The sequence below is a fragment of the Acomys russatus genome, chromosome 15, assembly GCF_903995435.1.
Source record: "Acomys russatus chromosome 15, mAcoRus1.1, whole genome shotgun sequence".
NCBI classification, from domain to species: domain Eukaryota; kingdom Metazoa; phylum Chordata; class Mammalia; order Rodentia; family Muridae; genus Acomys; species Acomys russatus.
The window spans coordinates 15,371,042-15,391,868 of record NC_067151.1 but is presented as its reverse complement, the minus strand read 5'-3'; the positions used below and the strand labels follow the sequence as shown (position 1 = coordinate 15,391,868).

At 42.8% G+C, this 20,827-nt stretch overlaps 1 pseudogene; it reads right to left on the bottom strand.

Annotated features, from left to right (window-relative positions):
- Nucleotides 1-5,387: 5,387 nt before the first annotated feature.
- LOC127199623 (coordinator of PRMT5 and differentiation stimulator-like) lies at nt 5,388-9,753 on the bottom strand (annotated as a pseudogene).
- Nucleotides 9,754-20,827: the final 11,074 nt, after the last annotated feature.

The following is a 20,827-nucleotide window of genomic DNA, read 5'->3' as shown; positions in this document are numbered from 1 at the left end:
CCATTTAAACCGTCACAGTATGTGAAGCTATCACTTCAGAAGTTTGTTAAAACAGCTTTGTAGATTATTTAAGAACATTTATAAAAGATATTGTACATAAATCAATGATTTTTGGCAGCAGTTTTTAATCCATGTAGTTAATGTAATGTGACTGTGTATTGCTAAAATGGGTGAAAACTGTTAAAATTGTATTATCATCCTTGAATATGAAACAATGAATGTTGTAATGTAATTTATAGTGTACTATTTGTTGAAGTTCAGAAAACAATCCTTGCAATTGACATTTGTACCATAATAAAAAACAAAGTCAAAGATGATGAAGAATCAGGCAAATGACAAGTAATAAAACCTAAGAGACAAACGTCACACTGGAGCTGCACATGGCCCTTTATGTGGCCATCTCTGTGATGAAAAGTCACCTCATCTATTTGTTCCTGTATGAATGGAGCCTTTATCTCACTCACTTCATGGAGTAGTCACGAAAAAAAAAAAAATAGTGTGCCAGAAAAGGAAGGCAATTTTCATTCTACAGTGATGAGTTCTGTCCTGGCTCTGTCTCCTGTCTCCTGCTCCCTGTCCTGCTCTGCTTTCCCTTCTGTAATGTAGTCCAGCCCTGCCTCGCCTCCTCTGTGACTGTTTTGTAACTAGTTTTTCTTATCAAAAGAAAGATGGGACAACCTTGTTCCCTGATAAGTAGATAGGTAGATAGATAGATAGATAGATAGATAGATAGATAGATAGATAGATAATAGATAGAAGATAGATAGATGATAGATAGCTAGATAGATAGATAGATAGATAGATAGATAGATAGATAGATAGATAGATAGATAGATAAAAGATAGGTGATAGAGATATCATGTTTATTTCTTTGGGCACTTTATTTCCTCCAGTGGGATGTAAGGCTTTTTTTGTTACGTATTAAGAGAGACTTTCTCTGTAGCTTTTTAAATTTTTTATTCATTATAATTTATTCATCTTACATCCCAATCGGTGTCCCCTCACTTCTGTCTTCCCATTCCCACCTTCCCTCCCTCTTCTGCCCTATTCCCTTCCCCTAGGCCTCTGACAAGGGCCCTCCTCCTTCATCATCAGACCACAGCCTACTAGGTCCTATCTGGCTAGCCTGCATCCCCTTTCTTCTGGGAGCCTGCCAGGCCTCCCTGCCAAGGGGAAGTGATCAGATCAGAAGCATCAGAGTTCCCGTCAGAGGCAGTCCCACTCTCCCACCCCCCTCCAGCCCAGCCTTGGAGAATGAGCTGTTCATTGGCTAGATCTGACGGGGGCGGGGGCAGTCTAGGCTCTCTGTGTACACTGTCCTTGGTTGGTGCATCAGTTTATGAAGGGGATGGTCTCCCTGTGGGGCCCCTGAACCCTCTGGGTCTTTCCATCCCCCAACTCTTCCATGCCATTTTCAGTGCTCCCAGTGGAGCCGAAATGTTTCTACCTGCCTCCAGTTTTTGATCACTCATTTTCCATCTGAAAAACTCGGAATATTTTATAATTTAAACTTTAAGCTTTGGAAGCCAAAGAGGATAAACCACTTGGGTTTCCTTAGTCACAGGCGTTTCATTTCATGTGCATCAATGACGTGCTATTGAAAAGGAGAAAGGCAGAGCTGGAGAGATGGCTTGGTGGTTAAGAGCACTGGCTCTTCTAACAGAGGACCCAGGTTCAATTCCCAGCACCCACAGAGCGGCTCAACTGTAACTCTAGTTGCAGGGATCTCAACATTCTTACCCAGACATAAACGCAGGCAAAATGCAAATGCACATTACATAAAGATAATTTTAAAAGAAAAGTAAAAGGGCAAAACAGGGTGTCGAATAAGAAAGACAAATTGCATGACACAGGAAAATTAGCAAAGGGAAGAAAGGAAAGCTTATTTGTTTTTTATGGATCACTTTTGTCAAGTGCCATCTTTTTGTCTAGTTACCCTCTATCAAAACAGTGGCCCCTACACTAAGTTCTTAAACATGGAACTAATGTGCTGATGTTAGATATCTTTACTTAACTGTTAAATAGTCATCTGACTTCAATGTGACAATAAAAAGCTATGTGTATATTTATGTATTTATCTATAAATAATAAACTCAAAGTAGAAAGCCACCCCTGTTGGCTTCCAACAGGGGAATAACCAAATGGACAATGCTACATCAGCACAGCTCATCTCTTCAAGGAGCATAGATGGTTATGTGATGGGTGAAGTAATTTTAGTTAATGGAAATGACACAACTTCTAGTGTGTGTCCAGGGCAGACGGAGGGGAAAGCGGTGCGTTGCTCACATGTTCATGCCTGGTGCCCACGGACGTCGGAAAAGGGCACCAGATTCCCTGAAACTGGGTTACAGGTGGTAACGAGCTGCCACGTGAGTGCTGGGAATAGAACTGCTACACAGGTGCTGGGAATAGTACCTGGGTCCTCTGGAAGAGCAGCCAGTGCTTGGGACCACTGGGTCATTCTTCCTAATGTTTAATTTGATCTTTACTACCATCAGACCTATAAATGTCACCTTTTATGTGACATTCCGTTAAGAGTTATTTTTGCACTAATCTAACAATTTTCAGTTATATTGCCCAAAGTTTAACACATAGCCATGTAACTCCATTTCTTGCAAGAATAGCAGATTCTTTAGATGAAATGGCGAGAAAGAAGTTATTTCTGTAAGCAAAATTGGATGTGAAAGTGCTACTACTTTTCACCCAGAGTAGTTGAAGGTTTTTATGAGATGTGTTTTTAAAATGGACGCTATTCAGCTATTATTTTTCTTAATTTTATTTTTTAGATTATAATATAGTTACATTTCTCTTTTCTTTCCTTCCTCCAAACCCTCCCATATACCTTTTCCTACTCTTCTTCAAATTCTTCAAACCTCTTTTTCCCCACTAATCATTATTGTATGCATATATGTATGTGTGCATACATATATATTCCTAAATATAACCTGCTTAATCTGTATAATGCTACCTGTATCTGTGCTTTCAGAGCTGAATATTAGGCACTAGGCAACCAAATGGTGTTTTCTTCATTGAGGAAGACCACCTCCCCCACTCCCATCTTTTGTTAGTTGTCTATAGCTCTTTCTGTAGGGTTGGACCCAACCCATGGGCATTTCCTCCTCCACTGTGGCATGGCCATTGATGGTGTCCCTGTTCAGCACATGTGTGGGGAACTGTGTTGGTGAGACTTTCTGGGCGAAGCTTCTGACATTGCTAGGAGACACAACCTCACAGCGAACTCTCTGACCCTCCAGCTCTTACCGTCTTTCTGCCCTCTCTTCCTCCATGTTGCCCTAGCCTGAGGTGTGGGAATACAACCACTATTTTTGACCCTCCTGTAGTGTGTCCAACCTAGACACCTTCTCTCCCTTCCCAAATCAAGACCCAGATAATGCGGTTGATTGATTTTAGGTTGATTGGCTGATGAAATAATCGAGAAAACTCAGTTATAAAAGTAATCGGGAGAATCCATACGTTTTCAAATTAAACATATCTCTATCAACTTAGACGTCAGGCATGGTTCCCTCTTACTTTGAAAACATTTTTTATTTCAAACATGACTATGGTTTAGCTTATATAAAAATAAATAAATTAGGTAAAGAATGGGTTTTTTAAATAAGCCTATGTGAATACTGTGCTTTTGAGAGGACAGCAGAAAGCCCCACTGCTCTGACTCCAGGAGTTTCTGATGAGTATGCTCCAGTCCCTGGCTTCCTTTATATTTGCAAAGTGATACTAAATCAGGAAAATTTACACAAGAAGAGGACTTTACAATTGAATCTTTAATTATTTGACACAAGCAATTTTTAAAAGGCTCCAAGGCAAAGGAACATCTGAAAACCCAGTAGTGTGCTTCTTCTCTGCAGGAAGCAAGTGCATCAAATGTGTGGTTGTTCTTAAAACTCCAATAACAGTTGTTGGTTCAAAAGTAATTGTGCAGTGACTTCTTAATCAAAATAGCAGGTTGTATAAACATGTATTTCTTCTACCAGATTGCTAATAAAAAAAAAAGTAACAAATGTACAAAGCTACAACAATAATGAAAAAGGGAGGGTAGCCAGAGCAAGTGAGAAATCACAATAAAGTTCATGATAACGAAAACTGAATTTTAAGGGCAGATATTTAATTGTGAAGAGAATGTAGGAAGCCATAGCATATGCCTAGAGAAGAGTTTTCCTCAGCAGCATCTTGGGGGAAACTGAGGGTCTCTCTGGTGGTTTCTACTGTCACTAGCTACAGAGCAGGTAGTCACTCCAGTGTCTTCCATTAGATGTGAGCAACAGAATTCCTATCCAGAAAGTTCTCATTCTCACTGTTGACCATCACACCTGGTACACATGCATACTCTGCTCTTTAAAGAAACTGAACGCGAGGCTAGACAGATGGCGCAGCAGTTAAGATCACTTACTCTTGGAGAGGACCAGAGTTCAGTTCACAGCACCTACATTGGGCAGCTTATAAAACACGTGTAACCCCAGCTCCAGGATGTCTGACACCCTCTTCTGGTCTCTTCAAGCACACAAACTCATGTGCATACACCCACACATAGACATACATGTAGTTAAAAATAATAAGGTGGCTGGAGAGGTGGCTCTGTGGCTGAGAGCACTTGCTGCTCTTGCAGAGGACCTGGGTTCAGTTCCCAGCACCCACCTGGAAGCTCACAAGCATTTGTAGCTTCAGTTCTAGAGGATCCAAAAACTAGCACTCTGTCTGCTCCCTATAAACACATGGTAAACGCACATACATGGAGGCAAACACTCATATGTATACAATACATAAATAAAACTCTTTAATAAATAATAAAATAACAATAAATAGTAAAATAATAATTAAAAAAAAAACCTTTTGTGCACACAAGTGGAGTTTCCCACAGGAGCCAGAGGAGGCCATCAGATACCCTGGAGCTGGAATTACAGGTGGTTTTGAACTGCTTCATGTGGATGACGGAACCTGAACATGGATGCTCTTGAAGAGCAGTGCTGAGCTATCTTTCTAGCCCTCCTTCTACAAAAAAAAAAAAAAAAAAAAAAAAAAAAGAAACTAAAAAATCACCAGACTTACTAAATGATGGCCCCGTTAGGTTTGAGACAAAGCTTGAGAATCTATCTATACATATTCCCAGAATTTGGTACATTTCTTCCCCAGCCCCACCCTCATTTCTAAAGAACACAACTCTGACACAGACAAAAAGGCCAACACAACCCAAAGAGCCCACTAACAATAGCAACAAAATGGGACAGCAGCGGGACCTGGCTAGCACCTGTCTGTAGCCCCCAAGGAGCCATTGGGAACCAGGCCCTGGAAAGGATATCTCACTTAAAACACAGGAAACAACCCTTGATCTGGAAGATACAAAAACTCCCCCACGACAGAAAGCAACACTTTTAGTCCTTGGCATCATCAAACTGTCCTGTCTTCAAAGACCATCTTTGAATAATGTGGTGTCAGCGGAGGTGGATGGTGCCCACTGGGGGCCACACATCATGTCTTCTTCTGGGGCACTGCACACCCAAGGTTTACTCTCTTCAGACATGCTCCCCTGCACGTCATCGGCATCCTAAGGGTTCTCATGGTCAGCTTTCAGTTCCGAGTCTCAGCCCTCATTAAAAAGATTGGCAGCCTGTTGCATGGATGTGCAGGGTGGACCTTCTGACAGCCCCCAGGCATACAGGGCCCCATCAGCTTCCTTCTCCCCAGCAAAGCCTTCCTCTTCAGAACGTGGGCCCTTAGCATGGGTAGGAACATCATTAGGGATGCTCTGGGCTCCACTGGCTAGGCAATCCATGGCCATGTCAGTCTCTGTTTCCTGACCAGAGAGGCCAGCTGTGGCAAAGCCAGCCTCCTCACTGGGGGCACTTGGCTTGCCTGGGCCTGACTAGTGACTACTGCCTGAGGGTGCATGCCCCAATGCCCACTTGAATTTGGTACACTTCAAAGGATAGTTTGTAAAGAAAGAGGAAGAAAAATCATGCAAGTGAGAAGAAAGAACCTGGGAGACGACATATTTATAGGACTTACTGTCGAATTTTGTAAGCACTGACTTAACAAAATTGGAAATGAACAGAAGGATGGACATAGAGAATCTGGGGCTAGAAAGATGGCTCAGCAGTCGAGAGCACTTTACTGATTTTGTAGACTACCAAGGTTTAAGCTCTCAGCACCCATGGTTGACAACTGCTTATAAGTCCAATTCCAGGAGCCCGACCTCACTAGCTATCCATGTGTATGTGGTGCATACAGACTCACACAAGTACACACACATACACAAACACATTGATAATAAAAATACTATGTAATCTGAATCCCTCTGTTTGCCTTCCAATGGAAATTAAGTAATATTGCAGTCTCTATCATAAGGTCCTTGTAGACATCATGGGAGTGGTATCATATTGACACCCTGATGGCATCTGGTAGGGGACCCAGATATACTTCTGGTGAAAAGTAATTATTTTTATACCAACTTGATTCTTTATCAACTTTATAGAACAAATAAGCCTCATGAAAGTGAATAAGCAGAGAGACTCATGCCTGAGCATTAATGGACTGCATGCTGGCGTAAGGGTTGCCCAGTCCAGAGTGTGTCTGATAAGGTCAACAAGTGCCCAGGTAAGAAAGTGAACCGGAGATTGGCAAAGGACACCTCTGTGAGTGATAGATACTTCATTGGTTTCCAGGCCTCCAGACATGAGAAGCAAGGACACTGCAGAGTTTCTAGAAGCATTCAGGCCAACCATGCCTGGGGAACCAGGTAAAGAGGAACAAACATGGGCTGACATGCTGCTCAACACTCCATACCAAGATTTATCCTCAATGCAATAGAAATTCCCAGGGTTCCCTGGAGAATTCTGCGAACAAGCATCAATGGCGCCTTAGCCCTGTTTGAATAGTCTTAAGTGCCAGCCGCCTGTGTTCTAGGAAGCACCAAGTGGGTTTCTTCCACGTGGGAATTGATGGGTGTGAGATAAGGACCTGGAGGATTCTGTACAATGAGGTATCTCCTAAGAGGAGAATGTTCCACTACTGCCCCATCCCCCACCCACCACCCACTCCCCACCCCCCACCCAGCCATACCTTGTTACTAAGGATGGGGAGCTCGTGACGTTCCAGTGTACTGTACATTTTAGAGCCAAACTGGTGAAAGAGAGAAAGTGCAAGCACGCAAGTGGGCACTTAGGGACATCATCCTGGCCGTTCTAAGTTGTGCATAGCTCAGAGTGAGGACTCAAAAAGATGAGAAGGAAGGAATGTGTAGCTTTGAGTTTTCTGGGTTCCAGGAAGGGCAAAGGAGCAGTCACCAGCTACAAACGTTTTGCTTCTTGCTCTTCAGAATACAATGCGCGAGAGCCAGTTCTTGCCTTTCGCCATGTGGCTCTCAGGGATTGAACTCCAAGTGTTAGGTCCGCAGCAGGTGCCTTTACTCACTGGGCTATCTAGTTGGCATTTTTTTAGGGGACAGGATGTATAGATCTTCCTCCACGACCTTTACAATTTTCCATTTAAGTAATTAAAAATATTTTGGTGGGGCTTTTTTTTTTTTTTTGTATGTGTGTAACCAAAATTTACGTATATGCTCATTTTTCTATATAAATTCTACATGGTTCACTTTTTTCCTATATTTATTTTGTAGCCATCTGTGGAACAAACTTTTCTCTCCTTTTACAAATTCTCTGGATGTGTGGGGTTGTGTCTTCCAAGGAGAGAAGAACTGAAGGCCTTGCACCCTACTGTGATGATCTTTGTTATGTTAACGCTTCGGCCTGAGGGAGTTCATGAGCCCAGCTGTGGTTGTTGTTCTTTTGGTCCTGATCTTTCTGTCCCTGAAGACTGTCGACAGCTGTTGGCACTGGTGTCTTCTACACCAGCCCCTTTAAGCACTATAACCATTCATCCTTCTTGCTCCCACTTGCTCAGACTTGATTTCTACACTGCAGGACACTGCAGTTCTGACTTGAAATCCTTCCGGCGAAACTCTAGCTACTAGAGGGGTTCTGCAGCCCAGATCTCAGTTATATCGCCTGACAGTTGCCCTGGGGCACCAGCATGGACTGTACAGACAGGGAGGAAATTCTGCCACCAGAGCATGCAACCCCTCAATCACCAAGGACTTTTGAACATCATTTCTTGCCACTAGCCTCCTAAATGCCAATGACAGGAGTTTCCTGGCACCTATATGCATGCAGGCCCTTTGATCCCTGTCTAATCAGATCACAGATGGACCTAATGATTAGCCCAATATGGTGAGCTCTCGGTGCTCGCTCTTCCTTTTGTTTTCATATAAGGTCTGTTGTGTAGCCCTGGGTGTCCTGAACTCACTATATATACTGGTGCGACCTCAAACTCACAGAGGTTCATTAGTCTCTACCTCTTAAGTGCTGAAATTAAAGACGTGTTTCATCACACCTGGCTTCTAATATAGTCGGTTTTAGCCCCTGCCCCTCTCTCTGCCATGTAACGTTTGTCTCTTGCAGCCAATACCCACCTCTGCCCTCTGACTTATTTGATACTGAAAATCAGAGTACATATTCTTAGGGGGCTCTGTCTTAGGCTGTGGTTCCCAGTCTCTCCCATTACACGTGCAATGCATTTGGAGTTGCGTACTCCCCACTTGGGGCAGAGGCCTCAAGACCAGACTTTATTACATTCTGTTTAGAGTTTCTTTCTTTCCTTGCGACTGTAACCTCAGTGCCTTCCTGACAAGATCTGCTTCAGTGGATGGCTGCTCTCCCTTCCAAGAGATCCTAAGCAGTTGATGAATGGATGTCGCCCGCCATCTTCCCATCTCTGAATCTGTGGCATCCATTGTGATGTCTTTTTCTCTACCTCTCACTTGAAAATAAATATGGAATCTCTTCTCCTTTCTCATTGAGTAATCTAGCTAAGGATTTATCACTTTTGTTTTTCTTTTTTAAAACCAACATGCTTTCGTTGATCCTTTGAATTGTTTCTTTCCTCTCCACTTTCTTTTCTTTTTTGGTGAGGACTGGAAAACTTGCAATTTCTTTCTCTTGATATCTTTCAATAATCAATTATCTTTCAGTTTACAAAGTGCATGCTGTGAAGAAAATTTGATGAGGATGTTGACTTAAGCAGTGTGCCCACAGCATTCCTGCTGGGTGTGGGATTCAGCTTGCTATGCCTTTGATGGGCTCAGTTCAGGGGCTTGGACTGGCTCTCTTTGGCAGAAAGAACTGGATCAGGTTGGAAAGGAGCCGTTTTAATAAAGCCCAGAGTCACTGGGTAAAGGAGGGTGGAGCAGGCAGCTCTTCAGATAGATAGCAGCTGTGTCTTTTGCGTTGTTGGGGTTGAGGCAGCTAACGGCTTCCCCTACAGTGCCCCCTTGTGGCAGACCTGCACCACAGCCCTGCAAGAGGTCTGACCTGTGCTGTACAAACAAGCACGGGTTAGAATGAATTATCTTGCACCTTACATGTCTGTCCTGGGAGAGGTTCAAGTGCCTAAGGAGCAGGAAGCCGAGGTCAGTACCAGAAGCGGTGTCTGCCCGTATTCTGCTCACCGTGCCAGGCAGTGGCACACAGCTTAAGGAGGTTTTACAGAGAGATGCTCCAGATCTGGGGCACGTGGTCTCTGCTCTTTGTTTTGGCTTTTGACGAATTCTCTCAGTAGTTCCATGACCTCATTTTCAAATATTTCTGGGGCTGGTTTTGCTTCTGGGGCCCAGTAGTCGATACCCCAGTCCCGGCTAGGCTCAGTAGCCGGGCGATCGCAGAGGCCCAGCTGCTTCTGTCGCATTGTGCAGATTTTCTTCAGCAAAGAGGCTCTGTAGAAACATCTGAAGCATGTGACACTAAGCAACGGAGACAGCAGGCTGTGCATTGACAGTGCTTGCTAAAGCTCTTCTTCTGGGCCGAAGCCTCCATCCACGCCAGCCATGTGCTTTCCCCTCCACCTACCCCATAACATGGCCTTCCTTCTCCTCTCCCTCTCTTGCCTTGTCTCCATTTTCTTTAGTCTTGTTCTGTTTCTGTCCTTTTATGAATTTTTGAAAAGTTTTGATTTTGCTTTTTAAAGTCTTTGAAGTGCACCATTAAGTTTAAAAAAAAAACATGTCTGGATTTTTTGTTTGTTTGTTTTTGTTTTGTTTTGTTTTTGTTTTTGTTTTTCGAGATAGGGTTTCTCTGTGTAGCCTTGACTGTCCTGGACTCGCTTTGTAGACCAGGCTGGCCTCGAACTCACAGCGATCTGCCTGCCTCTGCTTCCCAAGTGCTGGGATTAAAGGCGTGCGCCACCACACCCTATTTTTAATGTAGGCATTTATTGCTATACATTTCCTTCAGTGTAGCTTTTGCTATGCATCACAGATTTGGGGGTGTTGTGTTTATAGTTACTGAATGTGTAAAGAAAAATTTCAATATCGTTCCTGATTTTCCCAATAACCCATAGGGCAGCAGTTCAAGGTAGGAACCTGGAGGCAGGAACTGATGCGAAGACCATGGAGGATGCTACTGCTTGGCTTGACCCATGTGGCTTGCTCAGGCTGCTTTCTTATACCATGCTGGACCACCTGCCAGGGGTGGTACCACCCAGGGAGATCAGCCCATATTAATCATTAATCAAGTAAATGTCCTCTAGGCTTTCCCACAGGCCACTCTGTGGGGGCATTTTCTCAGGTAAGACTCACTCTTCTCAAATGACTCCAATTTGTCAATTTGACAAAAACTAACCAGAACAATTGGCCCCTTGTCAACTAGACACACAGACACATTACTGTTTAATTATAATCTTTCCTTTATTGTTCATCCCCAAGAACTCATATTAATTAATATCACAATAAAAAACATTCCAATGTTTAAGTCAGGCGTGGTGGTGCATGCCTTTAATCCCAGCTCTCAGGAGGCAGAGGCAGGCAGATCGCTGTGAGTTCGAGGCCAGCCTGGTCTACAAAGCGAGTCCAGGACAGCCAAGGCTACACAGAGAAAGCCTGTCTCAAAAAAACAAAAACAAAAACAAAACATTCCAATGTTTAAGTCCTTCTGTCTTTAAAAATACTTCAAACACTTTAAAAGTTCAGTCTCTTTAAAATGCCCGTAGTGTCTTTCAAAGTTGCAAGCCTTTCTCAAAACTTCTAGAGTGTCTCTAAAATATCAAAGTTTCTCTAAACTTCCAAAGTTTCTATAAAATGCTCTACATCTCATAACTCTGAGTTCCTGTAAAGTTTTTAAAAAAGTAATTAAATACTGTCTTATTCCAAAAGGGAAGAAGCAGGGCATAGTCACAATGAATGAGATCAAAGAAAAAACAAAGGTCAACAGTGTAAAAAGTTCAGTCCTTGCTGTCTGGGACTTAATCCTGAACACCTGGGCACAATCCTTTAGGCCACTTCTCTGGCTCCACCCTTGGCAGTACACACAGCTTGTCTCTTAGGTTCAGATTGTCCTCGGCAGCCATCCAATGTAATGACACCTCCAAAATGTTGGGGGTGGGGGTTCTATTTCAACACAGCTGAGCTTTCATTCAGAGCCTCTCCCGGGTTCTTTCCAGGGAGTCTACCCGCCCCCACTATGTTGTGCCAAGCCTCAGCTGCTCTCCATGCCCACTTTATGTTTCCAAAACCAGTACCATATGGGCAACTCTTCAATACTACCAACTTCCACTGTCGACATGAGGTGCAGCATTGGCCCACAGAGTCTGTGTGTTGACCCTGAGAGCCTCAGTGACGCTGGTCGCTTCTTAACCACGGCGGACTCTTCAGCCTCAGTTGACAACATCAGTTGTCCCAGCAAATATACAATGACTGTAAATCTATATGCATTTATAGCCCAACCTAGCAGCCCATCTCCATCATTTGGGAGACTGAAGTAGAACCAAAAATCTGTGGCACCATCCTGTCTCAAAACAGTATATACATGCACTTAATAGTGAAGCCCCGAACTTAGTGACTCTTAATTGAGAATATCACACAAATGGCTCTGATAGAGTCTTTGCTTTGCTTCCTTCTAAAGGTTTCCAAGGCAGGCTTCCAGCATCTGCACTGTTCTCAATATCCTCACCTTCTGAGCTCCCACAGAACATGACACTTAGCTCTGAACACTCAATGACTTCTCCAGCCCCAAGTTCAAATACCACTACAATCCCCCCAAAGACACATGGCCAGGTCTGCCACAGCAATAGCCCACAACCTAATACCAGTTTCTGTATCAATTGGGATCTCTAGTGCTGTGATAAAACATTATTTCCAAAAGCAACTTGCTTGGGGGGGGGGGCATTTGGCTTATACTTTTACATTCAAGTGCATCATAGAAACACGTCAGGAACAGAAATGTGTCAGCAAACTAGAGGCAGGAACTGAAGTAGACACCAGAGGTTACTGGCTTGTCCCTAAAGGTTGCTCAGTCTGTTTTCTTAGAGCAGCTGAGACCAAGCGGGAGTAGCACTGCCAGTGATGAGCTGGGCTTCCACATCAGGTGTCAATCAAGAAAAGTGTATACACAGCTCAATGTGGGCGGGGCAATTTTTTGTTGTTGTTGAAGTTCCCTCTTCCAAATGCCTCTAGCTTGTGTCAAGTTAAAACAAACAAACAAACAAACAAAAAAAACAGCCAGGGTTTCTTTTGTTAACTTAGTTTCAGTCTATTGTGATCAGAAGATAGAAAATTTCAGATTTGTTCATTTGTGAGCTCTTGTTAACCATGAATGCCCTGATACAGTGTCTAATTAAGTGTCTGCTGACAGGATTTTGAAACCCTCTATTACTAAATTGAGCCTATCTTTCCCTTTTGAGTCTAATTATGTATCTTATAAAGTTGGGAGCTTTGCTTTTGTTTTTTCTTTTGGAGACAGGGTTTGACTGTGTAGCCTTGGCTGTCCTGGACTCACTTTGTAGAGGAGGCTGGCTTTGAACTCATAGAGAACCACCTGCCTCTTCCTCCTAAGTGCTGGGATTAAAGGTGTGAGCCACCACTGCCCAGCTGGGTGCTTCCCTACTAAGTGCAGGAGGCAGGATGTTGCTCCGTAGCTCAGGCTGGCCACAGATTCTTGGTTCTCCTTCAGCCTCCCAAATGACAGGGATATGCCAGGTCATAAACGCCTACAGCCTTACAGCGTCTGTATAGTCTTGTTTAGTTGATTCCTTAGATCATAAGGTAGAGTCGTTATTTAAGAAATCTCATTTGGAGGCACCGAAACGCTTGCCAGATTTGTAGTTTACGTGCAACCCTTAAGTAATAAGTTCTCTACAGAACTGTTCTGTTGTTCAATTCCCTAAGCAGTGGGGCCGCCGTCATTGTGACAATGGGGCTGTTTAAGAACCGTGAGGCAAGGAAGAAGTGACGTAACGAACAAATCTCCTTGTTCACACAGACCTGAAGTAATAAGTAGGCTCAGCTGCTTCAAGATGTCGTTGGATAGGCACCTAGGGTAGCAGTTTTCAACCTGTGGGTCACGATCAGTTTGGCAAATGTCTATCTCCAAAGATGCTTACATTACAATTCATAACAGTAGCAAAGTTAGTTATGAAGAAGCAACAAAAATAACTACGGCTGGGGGGGGGTCACCACAACATGAGGAACTTCTCTTTCCTCACTTCCCAACCCTAATTTGTGTAAATCTGACAAGCATAATGTCACCTTGGTCTCACGAATTGACAAAGATGATGATTCAGATAGCTATTCATTTCCAGCTGCACAGACTTGTTAGTTCTGAGATTTAAAAGGATACCTGGCACATGCCTGGTTTCTTAGTATTCTTTTATCAAGGTTTCTTGGAACAACGGAAAGTTTTCATTTACTCACAGTGGGGTTTGGTGTTCTTCTTCTTTTGGGGGAGGTTGTTTCTTTGAGACAGGGTTTCTCTGTGTAACAAACCCGGGCTGTCCTGGACTCCTTTGTAGACTGTGCTGGCCTTGGCCCCCTGAGCGCTAGGATTAAAGGTGTGCACCACCACGATGGGCTTGGTTTTGTTTTGTTTCCTTGTTTGTTTTGAGGTAAGGCAAAATTCACAATAAATTTAACTGATTTAACTCTCAGCAAACACTGTGGGTTTTGCCTAGTTTTCTTTCTTTTAATCCCACTTTACTGGGGAAGGGTTTAGCAAAATTAAAAAAAAAAAAAAAATGAGCAGCAGCTTCCCTTAACCAATGGGTATTGAGCTGTTTTTCTACACTGGGAAGCCAGAGGTGGGAGACTAAGACAGGTGGGATGTAAGCCTCTGTAGACTCGGAGGAGCTCATTGGCCAAGTTCAACTTTACAAACCAAAGCAGCTCCCTGACCTGTCAATATCTTTCGTGCACATCCTCTGCCATTTTCACCCAGTGCACCTAGCTCAGGGCCTGCTGTTGCCATTACCATTGTAACTTGGCTGCCTAGAAGAGTGAAGGAAGGTAGGTAGGGTTCCGCAGGAATTACTGCTCTTAGATTAGCCTGCCCTTGAGAGATAAGGTCTGGTCCATGAGCAGTACTTGGGAATCCTATGTGTCCCTGGCCCTCACCACAACCTACACAGAGAAACCTCAGGATGGCTACCTCTCATCTGATAGAGGGCTCTTGCTGCTCCTGACACCAAATTTTGCAGACAGGCCTAGTATTTGCATGATGTCATCTCACCTTGAGTTCTTATTTGTCTAGGTCAGGAATCAACCAGTTCAAGACTTCTCTGGAGACTTGATGCATCAACCCACCAAAGCAGTGTTCTGCCTCTGGCTCCCCAGCCTGGCCTTTCATGTACAAGGGGGTCTGAGGGCCAAGAGATGTCCAGGTTCAAGAGGTTAGGCTCCACTCAGAAGCTCCGCAGTGGTGCCTACCACCATCCAGGCTGGAGTGGACAGCCACCAGATTAAATCTAAAAATAAGAGATCTTGTCGTCACAATTGTGTGACCCAGAGGATGGTAAGTAAAGAGAAAGCTGCCACTTTGCAGGAGGTAAGTCAAACTGTTTTGAAAACATTAAAGTTGGCGTCTTGCAGGGTGTGGAACAGATCTGTGCTCCTGCGAGCATGCTGGTGCTGGAGAGTTGTCTCCTGTCTTTTCTAGCTGGGCCACTAGTGATAAAAACAGGGAGCTTGGCAGCCACCCCAAGAAAACGGTTGCTATTTTAAATTTTACCACAGTTCTACAGGGCAGGAGAACAATAGTAGATTGTTCCTGTGAAAAGCAGTGGTCCACTTTCCAGGGAGAGTGAAACCAGCTGTATGCTCATCTACGTAGGGGCTGAGATAGAGAAGGATGGCCAGGGCTTGTGGTCATTTGGTGTCTGAGACTTTCTGCATCTAGCAAATTAACTTGGCTTGGTCACTTTTTCATGCTCAGAGCCATTTAGAGGATATGTTCCAACATGCTCCAAGCTACACTGACAGGGACTTTGGCGCCAGTTGACATCCATCCACAGGCTCAGAAGACAGGTGTTTTGCATAAATCTGCCAGTATTGCAAACATCCCCTATCAGCACACACCAGTGTGCATAGAACCCTACAGCAGACACTTTGTCTTACCTCCTTCTGGATGCTGGGGCAAGTGTCAGCCTCTCTACTGGCAATCTGACTTTACCTATTTAGAGGGTAAGAAATACGGCACACTGCTCCCACTTCCCCCATGTGGATAACTTGTGGACCAAAGGCGCAGGGAGAGGGATATGTGTATGTCTTCCACAAGGAAATTTTTACCTTTCTCTTTAGTTTGATTGGGTGCTGCTTCCCCCTTTCTCAAATCTTGGTAGTCTTCTATTTTTTCTTTTTTCCTTTCAACATTAAATTTCAAACTATTAGTTACCCATTTCTTTAACCTTTCTTATTTTTGAGGCCCCTTTGTTGTTGTTGTTATTGGGAGTGTGTTTTGTTTCATACTGTATTTATATGTGTTTTGTTTTGTGTTGTTATTATCATCTCAGGTTGTTTTGTTCCCATGAAGTCCTACCAGGAGTTGAGCCCTTAAGAGAAGGCTGACCACTAAGACTCTCATAGAACAGTGGAAGAGGTATCTGTCCCAAAAGGTGAACAAAAAGCACAGGATGAAAAAGCAGGACAACATAACTCCACCAAACCAACAACCTTCAAATACCTGAGTGCAAAAGATAATAATGCCAATGAAATGCTTGGCCAAAAAAATTCTAAATCCTATTGTAAAAAAAAAAAAAAAAAAAAAAAAAATTATCACTAACTTTAAAATAATACAAATGAAAAAAGCAAACAATTAAAAAAAATAAGTCAGGACTTGAATGTGAAATTAAACAAAGACAAGAAAAAATGTTCTGGGGAATAGATCTTGTAAAGCTTAATAAAAATAACTCCACATAAAGCATAAGAATAGACTAGAGGAGGCAAAGAAAGACTATGGCGGCCTGAACAGAAGGCTGACAGATGCTTACAAAGTATTACAGAGAGTAATAACACTGAGAGATCATGGCTGTAATATCCCAGAATTATAGGACACGATAAGAAACAAAATGTATAAATCTACTGTACAGAAAAGGGAGCTGGAATACAACCTAGAAACACAGAAAATCTATTCCATGAAATAGCTTAAAATAATTCAAATCTAAGGAAATATATGGCTATCCACTTGTCTGTGTAACATTCTAGTGAAATTCCAGGAATACCAATCAGAATATTGAGATCGCCAAGAAATACTCATCTAGTTATAAACCAATAAAAACTTACCAGAGTAATAGTAGAACTATCCACAAAAATCTTAGGGCCAAGACAACATGGAATAATATACTTCAAACCCTAAAGCAAAATAGCTACTAACCAATAGTAATGCTTACACTAAAACTATACTTTAAAATCACTGGAGACACAAAACCTTCCAAAATAACTCAAGGACATTAAGCCAGTATTGCAAATGGTATATAAAAGAATCCTACAATTACTAATGCTAAGGGCTTAAATCTCACTAAAAATAATCAAATGATAATTAGGCTAGAAACAGTATCACAATAAACAGCAATACACTATGATTAATTTAGAAGAAAATAGTACCAGAAAAAATAGACATTAATATGTGTATCTCAATAACAAACCTAAATGTAAATAGTATTAGCTGACCCCAATGGCGTGAGCCAGAGAGAACTAGTCCAAGCTTCTTGACACTGTCTCAAGCCCTGCCCATCGCCTGCCCAAAGGAGAGCTGTCCCTGGTGGCACAGGCGCAAGACAGCTGGTGAGCTGAACATGGTCACCACCCAGGCCCAGATCCAGGGCTTCGAGTTGACCCAACCCAACATCTACCCCATCTATGGACTGCTGGAGCTCACAAAGGGGCCAGTACTGCAGAACAAAGCTGTAGCATCTCCATGACACAGGGCAACAACAGGATATCTGAGAGGAGCCCTGGTGAGAATCCAAAATTGAGAGTGTTGCAGAAGCCAGGGGCCTTGAACCCCATCAATGACTCATTGCAATGAACAATTGCTAGTAATCCTGTTTGGGCAAAAGGGCATATTGTGTGTGCGTGCGTGCGTGTGTGCGTGTGTCCCCTCCCTGTCTCTCCTGTCTCTCCTCCTCCCTCCCCTTCCCTCCCTTTTGTCTTTATCTTTTGCTTTCTTTTGGGGGAGGTTTCAAGGTCAGAGGGTGGATATAGAGGGATGAGGAGATGCGTGGAACTGGGTGTATGATGTGAAATTCAGAGAATCAGTAAAATGTTTTTTTTTTTTTTTAGGAAAAAATATAGATGTGCAGAAATAAAGCCTTACAAAGCAATATAAAATAGATAAATAAATAACTGCATGGCACTGGCACCAAAACAAACATGTAGACCACCTTGTGGCCTTATGTTAGTCACCTAGCAGTTGAAGGAAGAAAAATTATGTGGTATTATAGGACCCAGATCTAAGGAACTGATTGTGATTCAGAAGACACTAGAGGGGGGCACGCATGAGCTGGCATCTTAAACACATTCCTTTTGGGGGTTTACATCCACCATTTGCAGCACTAAGCTAGAAAGATGAGCACCGCAAGGTTCATGCAAACTAGCCGTCCTCAAAACAGGTGTTCTTAGTTCTCAGTTAACAGTAGAAATCTTAAATCATTCTTTGCTTCCTTAAAATCGGCTTTAGGCAATTGTTCCTAAGTTACAGTTTGGAACACAAGATGTATTTAGTCACTTAGAAAATGTCCATTTAGGCAAATATTATGTGCTCACAGAATATTGTGAATGTGTGAGCAGGAGACTTCATATTACTTACATTAATTGACATAAGACCTAGAAGCTGGGAACTGTTTCATCACATAGATGAACATACAGATCTCAGAACCAGCTCTATTTCTTTTGTTTCTGTACCATTCACTTATTTTTAATGCAGAGAATTAAGAACTAAACACCATAACTGGGCAGGGGAGGGGAGAATAAAGGAAAATCCCCAAAGTAGTTCAGAGGAAATCTTACTGAGTTTGTACTTGTTATTTTGTACGGGGAGCAGCTACTAGACCTACAGAAATCAAAAGGCAGAGGATCTGAGATAATACTGCTGGACACACAGCTTTAATGAGAAATCAAGGAGACATTCTGTCAAACAAACTTACCTTCTTTTGGGCCTGAGCAAAATTTAAGGCCAAAGTATCCACCAATGCTGAAGTATTATTTCTTCTTTTGAGGGGAGAGTGATGGTTGGTCTCACCTTGGACACAGCCTCAGAATATTGTCTGAGCATCTGTGCAGAACCCAAAATTGGACATAGGCTTCTGACTGCTGTGTTGCTATAGTGTCACTCTTTTGTCCCCCCTAACACTACCTTACACCTTACTACTCTGGTTTGTTTTCATCATCAGTTTCACACAACCAAGTGTCATGTGAAACATGAGAGTCTCAATTACAGGACTGAGGAACTGCCCAGATCAGCATGGCCTGCGGCCGTGTCTGTAATGGTTCTCGCTCCAGTTTACTGTGGACAGTGCCGCCCATGGCCAGGTAGTCCTGGGATGTTTATGGAAGCTGGCTGAGCGTGAGCCAGAGGGCACAAGCCAGTAAGCATCTTTCTTACATGGTACCATCCCCTGTTCCTGCTTTAGTTCCTATCCTGAACAAACCTTTTCCTCCAAGTTGCTTTTGATTACCGTATTTATCACAGGAAGAGAAAGCAAACTACAGTTATTTTCCAACTTAATAACACAAAAGAACAACCAAGTTAACAGAACTCTAACTAAGGTAATTAAAGTCCATATTTTTCAACAAGGGGGAAACAACACAAATAGAAACAACTCTTCCCGAGTAGGCCCTGTGGAAGTGCATCAGAACGTATAATACAGCCATTAAAGAAAACCTTCCCGAATGAATTGCAACTTGTCAACCACTCCTTCCCTTCTCCATCCTGATCATATCATACAAAGTTCAACCATTGCTCCACTTGTTTTACACTGAGAAGTTTCCAGCCACGACTGCTTTGTGTTTGTTTTTTTTTCTTGTTGTCTTGGACAGAGGAGCTACATGAAGAAATTGTGTATGGAGTATATTTTGCCTTGCGGTGTGCACAGGTTTCCTCCCTTGAGTCCCAGGAACCTGGAACAATTCCTCTAGAGAACCAAAAGTGCTTCTGTGAAGGAGTTCTGAGTCATTCATTGCTCTTCTCACGAAATGACATAAGGTGGGCACACTGTTAGCCTGACCCAAATGTGCAAATGAGCACCTAAACGTTTGGCAGGTCCTAGGTGCAGCGAGAAATAATGATCCAGGCAGGCGAGGCCCAGGCTGACTGCAGACAAACATAAGAGAATGAAACAGCCCCGGTACAAACCCTAGACAGTGTGATGAACTGGTTCTCCATCAGCTAAGGGAAACAACACTCTGGTATATAGTTTACAAACAGTTGTTTTACAGCTTTGGATTAGATGCTCAATTATCTTTCATTATTATCAGCTCTTCTCCTTTCTGACAGTGCATCAAATCCAAGTACAATGTCAATGTTTCTGTGCCCTTACAGGCTCTGTGCTCACCACAGAAGACTAACATACAGCCTTCTATCAGTGGCGACACATCCCCGAGAGTCACTGGAGAACTTACCCAGAAAGGCCTTTAGCTTTAAGGAGTCCATTTTGAACTCAATATAAAAATGCCATCCTACATTTTCTGAACAGTCTCATTTTTAAATATGGTCATGTCTTCAAATCACAGGGAGATTATATGCATTGCAATGAAACTGTAGGTGGTCTGCCTAACTTTCTAATTATAAAAGGGTAGAAAACAGCAGGGTTCTGTGCCATAGAGGCTGTTCTGGTCAAGCCAGAAAAACTTTAGACCCTGACGTCCAATCACCTAAGAGAGACCTCAGCAGGTAAAGGAGCTCACAGCTAAGCCTGAAGAGCCGAGTTCAATTTCTAACAATGAAAGAAAGGAATGTAAGTTATCCTCTGACTCTTACCTGAATGCTGTGGCACACAACAGCCCCTTCCATGTAATTTAGTTGTATAAAAGTGTGGACTCAGCATGCATCAGCTATATATTTGCAGTCTTTTAATCAGTAAACTTAGAAGTCAAGATTCTCAGACCAATTCAACATACACTTGAAGGCTTTCTTTCTTTCTTCCTTTCTTTTTGCTATCTGGGCTCTACAGTTTCTCAGTTTCATAACTGAAGAAAAAATATACATGCAGGGTTAAAGCTGCTTATTGAAGTTATCTTCATAAAAATCTCATCTTATGTGTGCTGTAGAAGAGACATAAACACAATTCTACATGTTTTTGGAAAGCTCTATAATTTAGAGGTGGGACAGTAAAGGACTTTGAATGACACCTGCCAAAGACTACTCTAGTGTGAAACCCTGGTGTGCACTTTTATGTACACACTGGACAATGTGTAAGTTTTATGTATACATTCTGAACAGTGTTTGGAACACACATTTGAGATTGCAACTATTAACATAGAACCAGTTGACAAGATGACAAA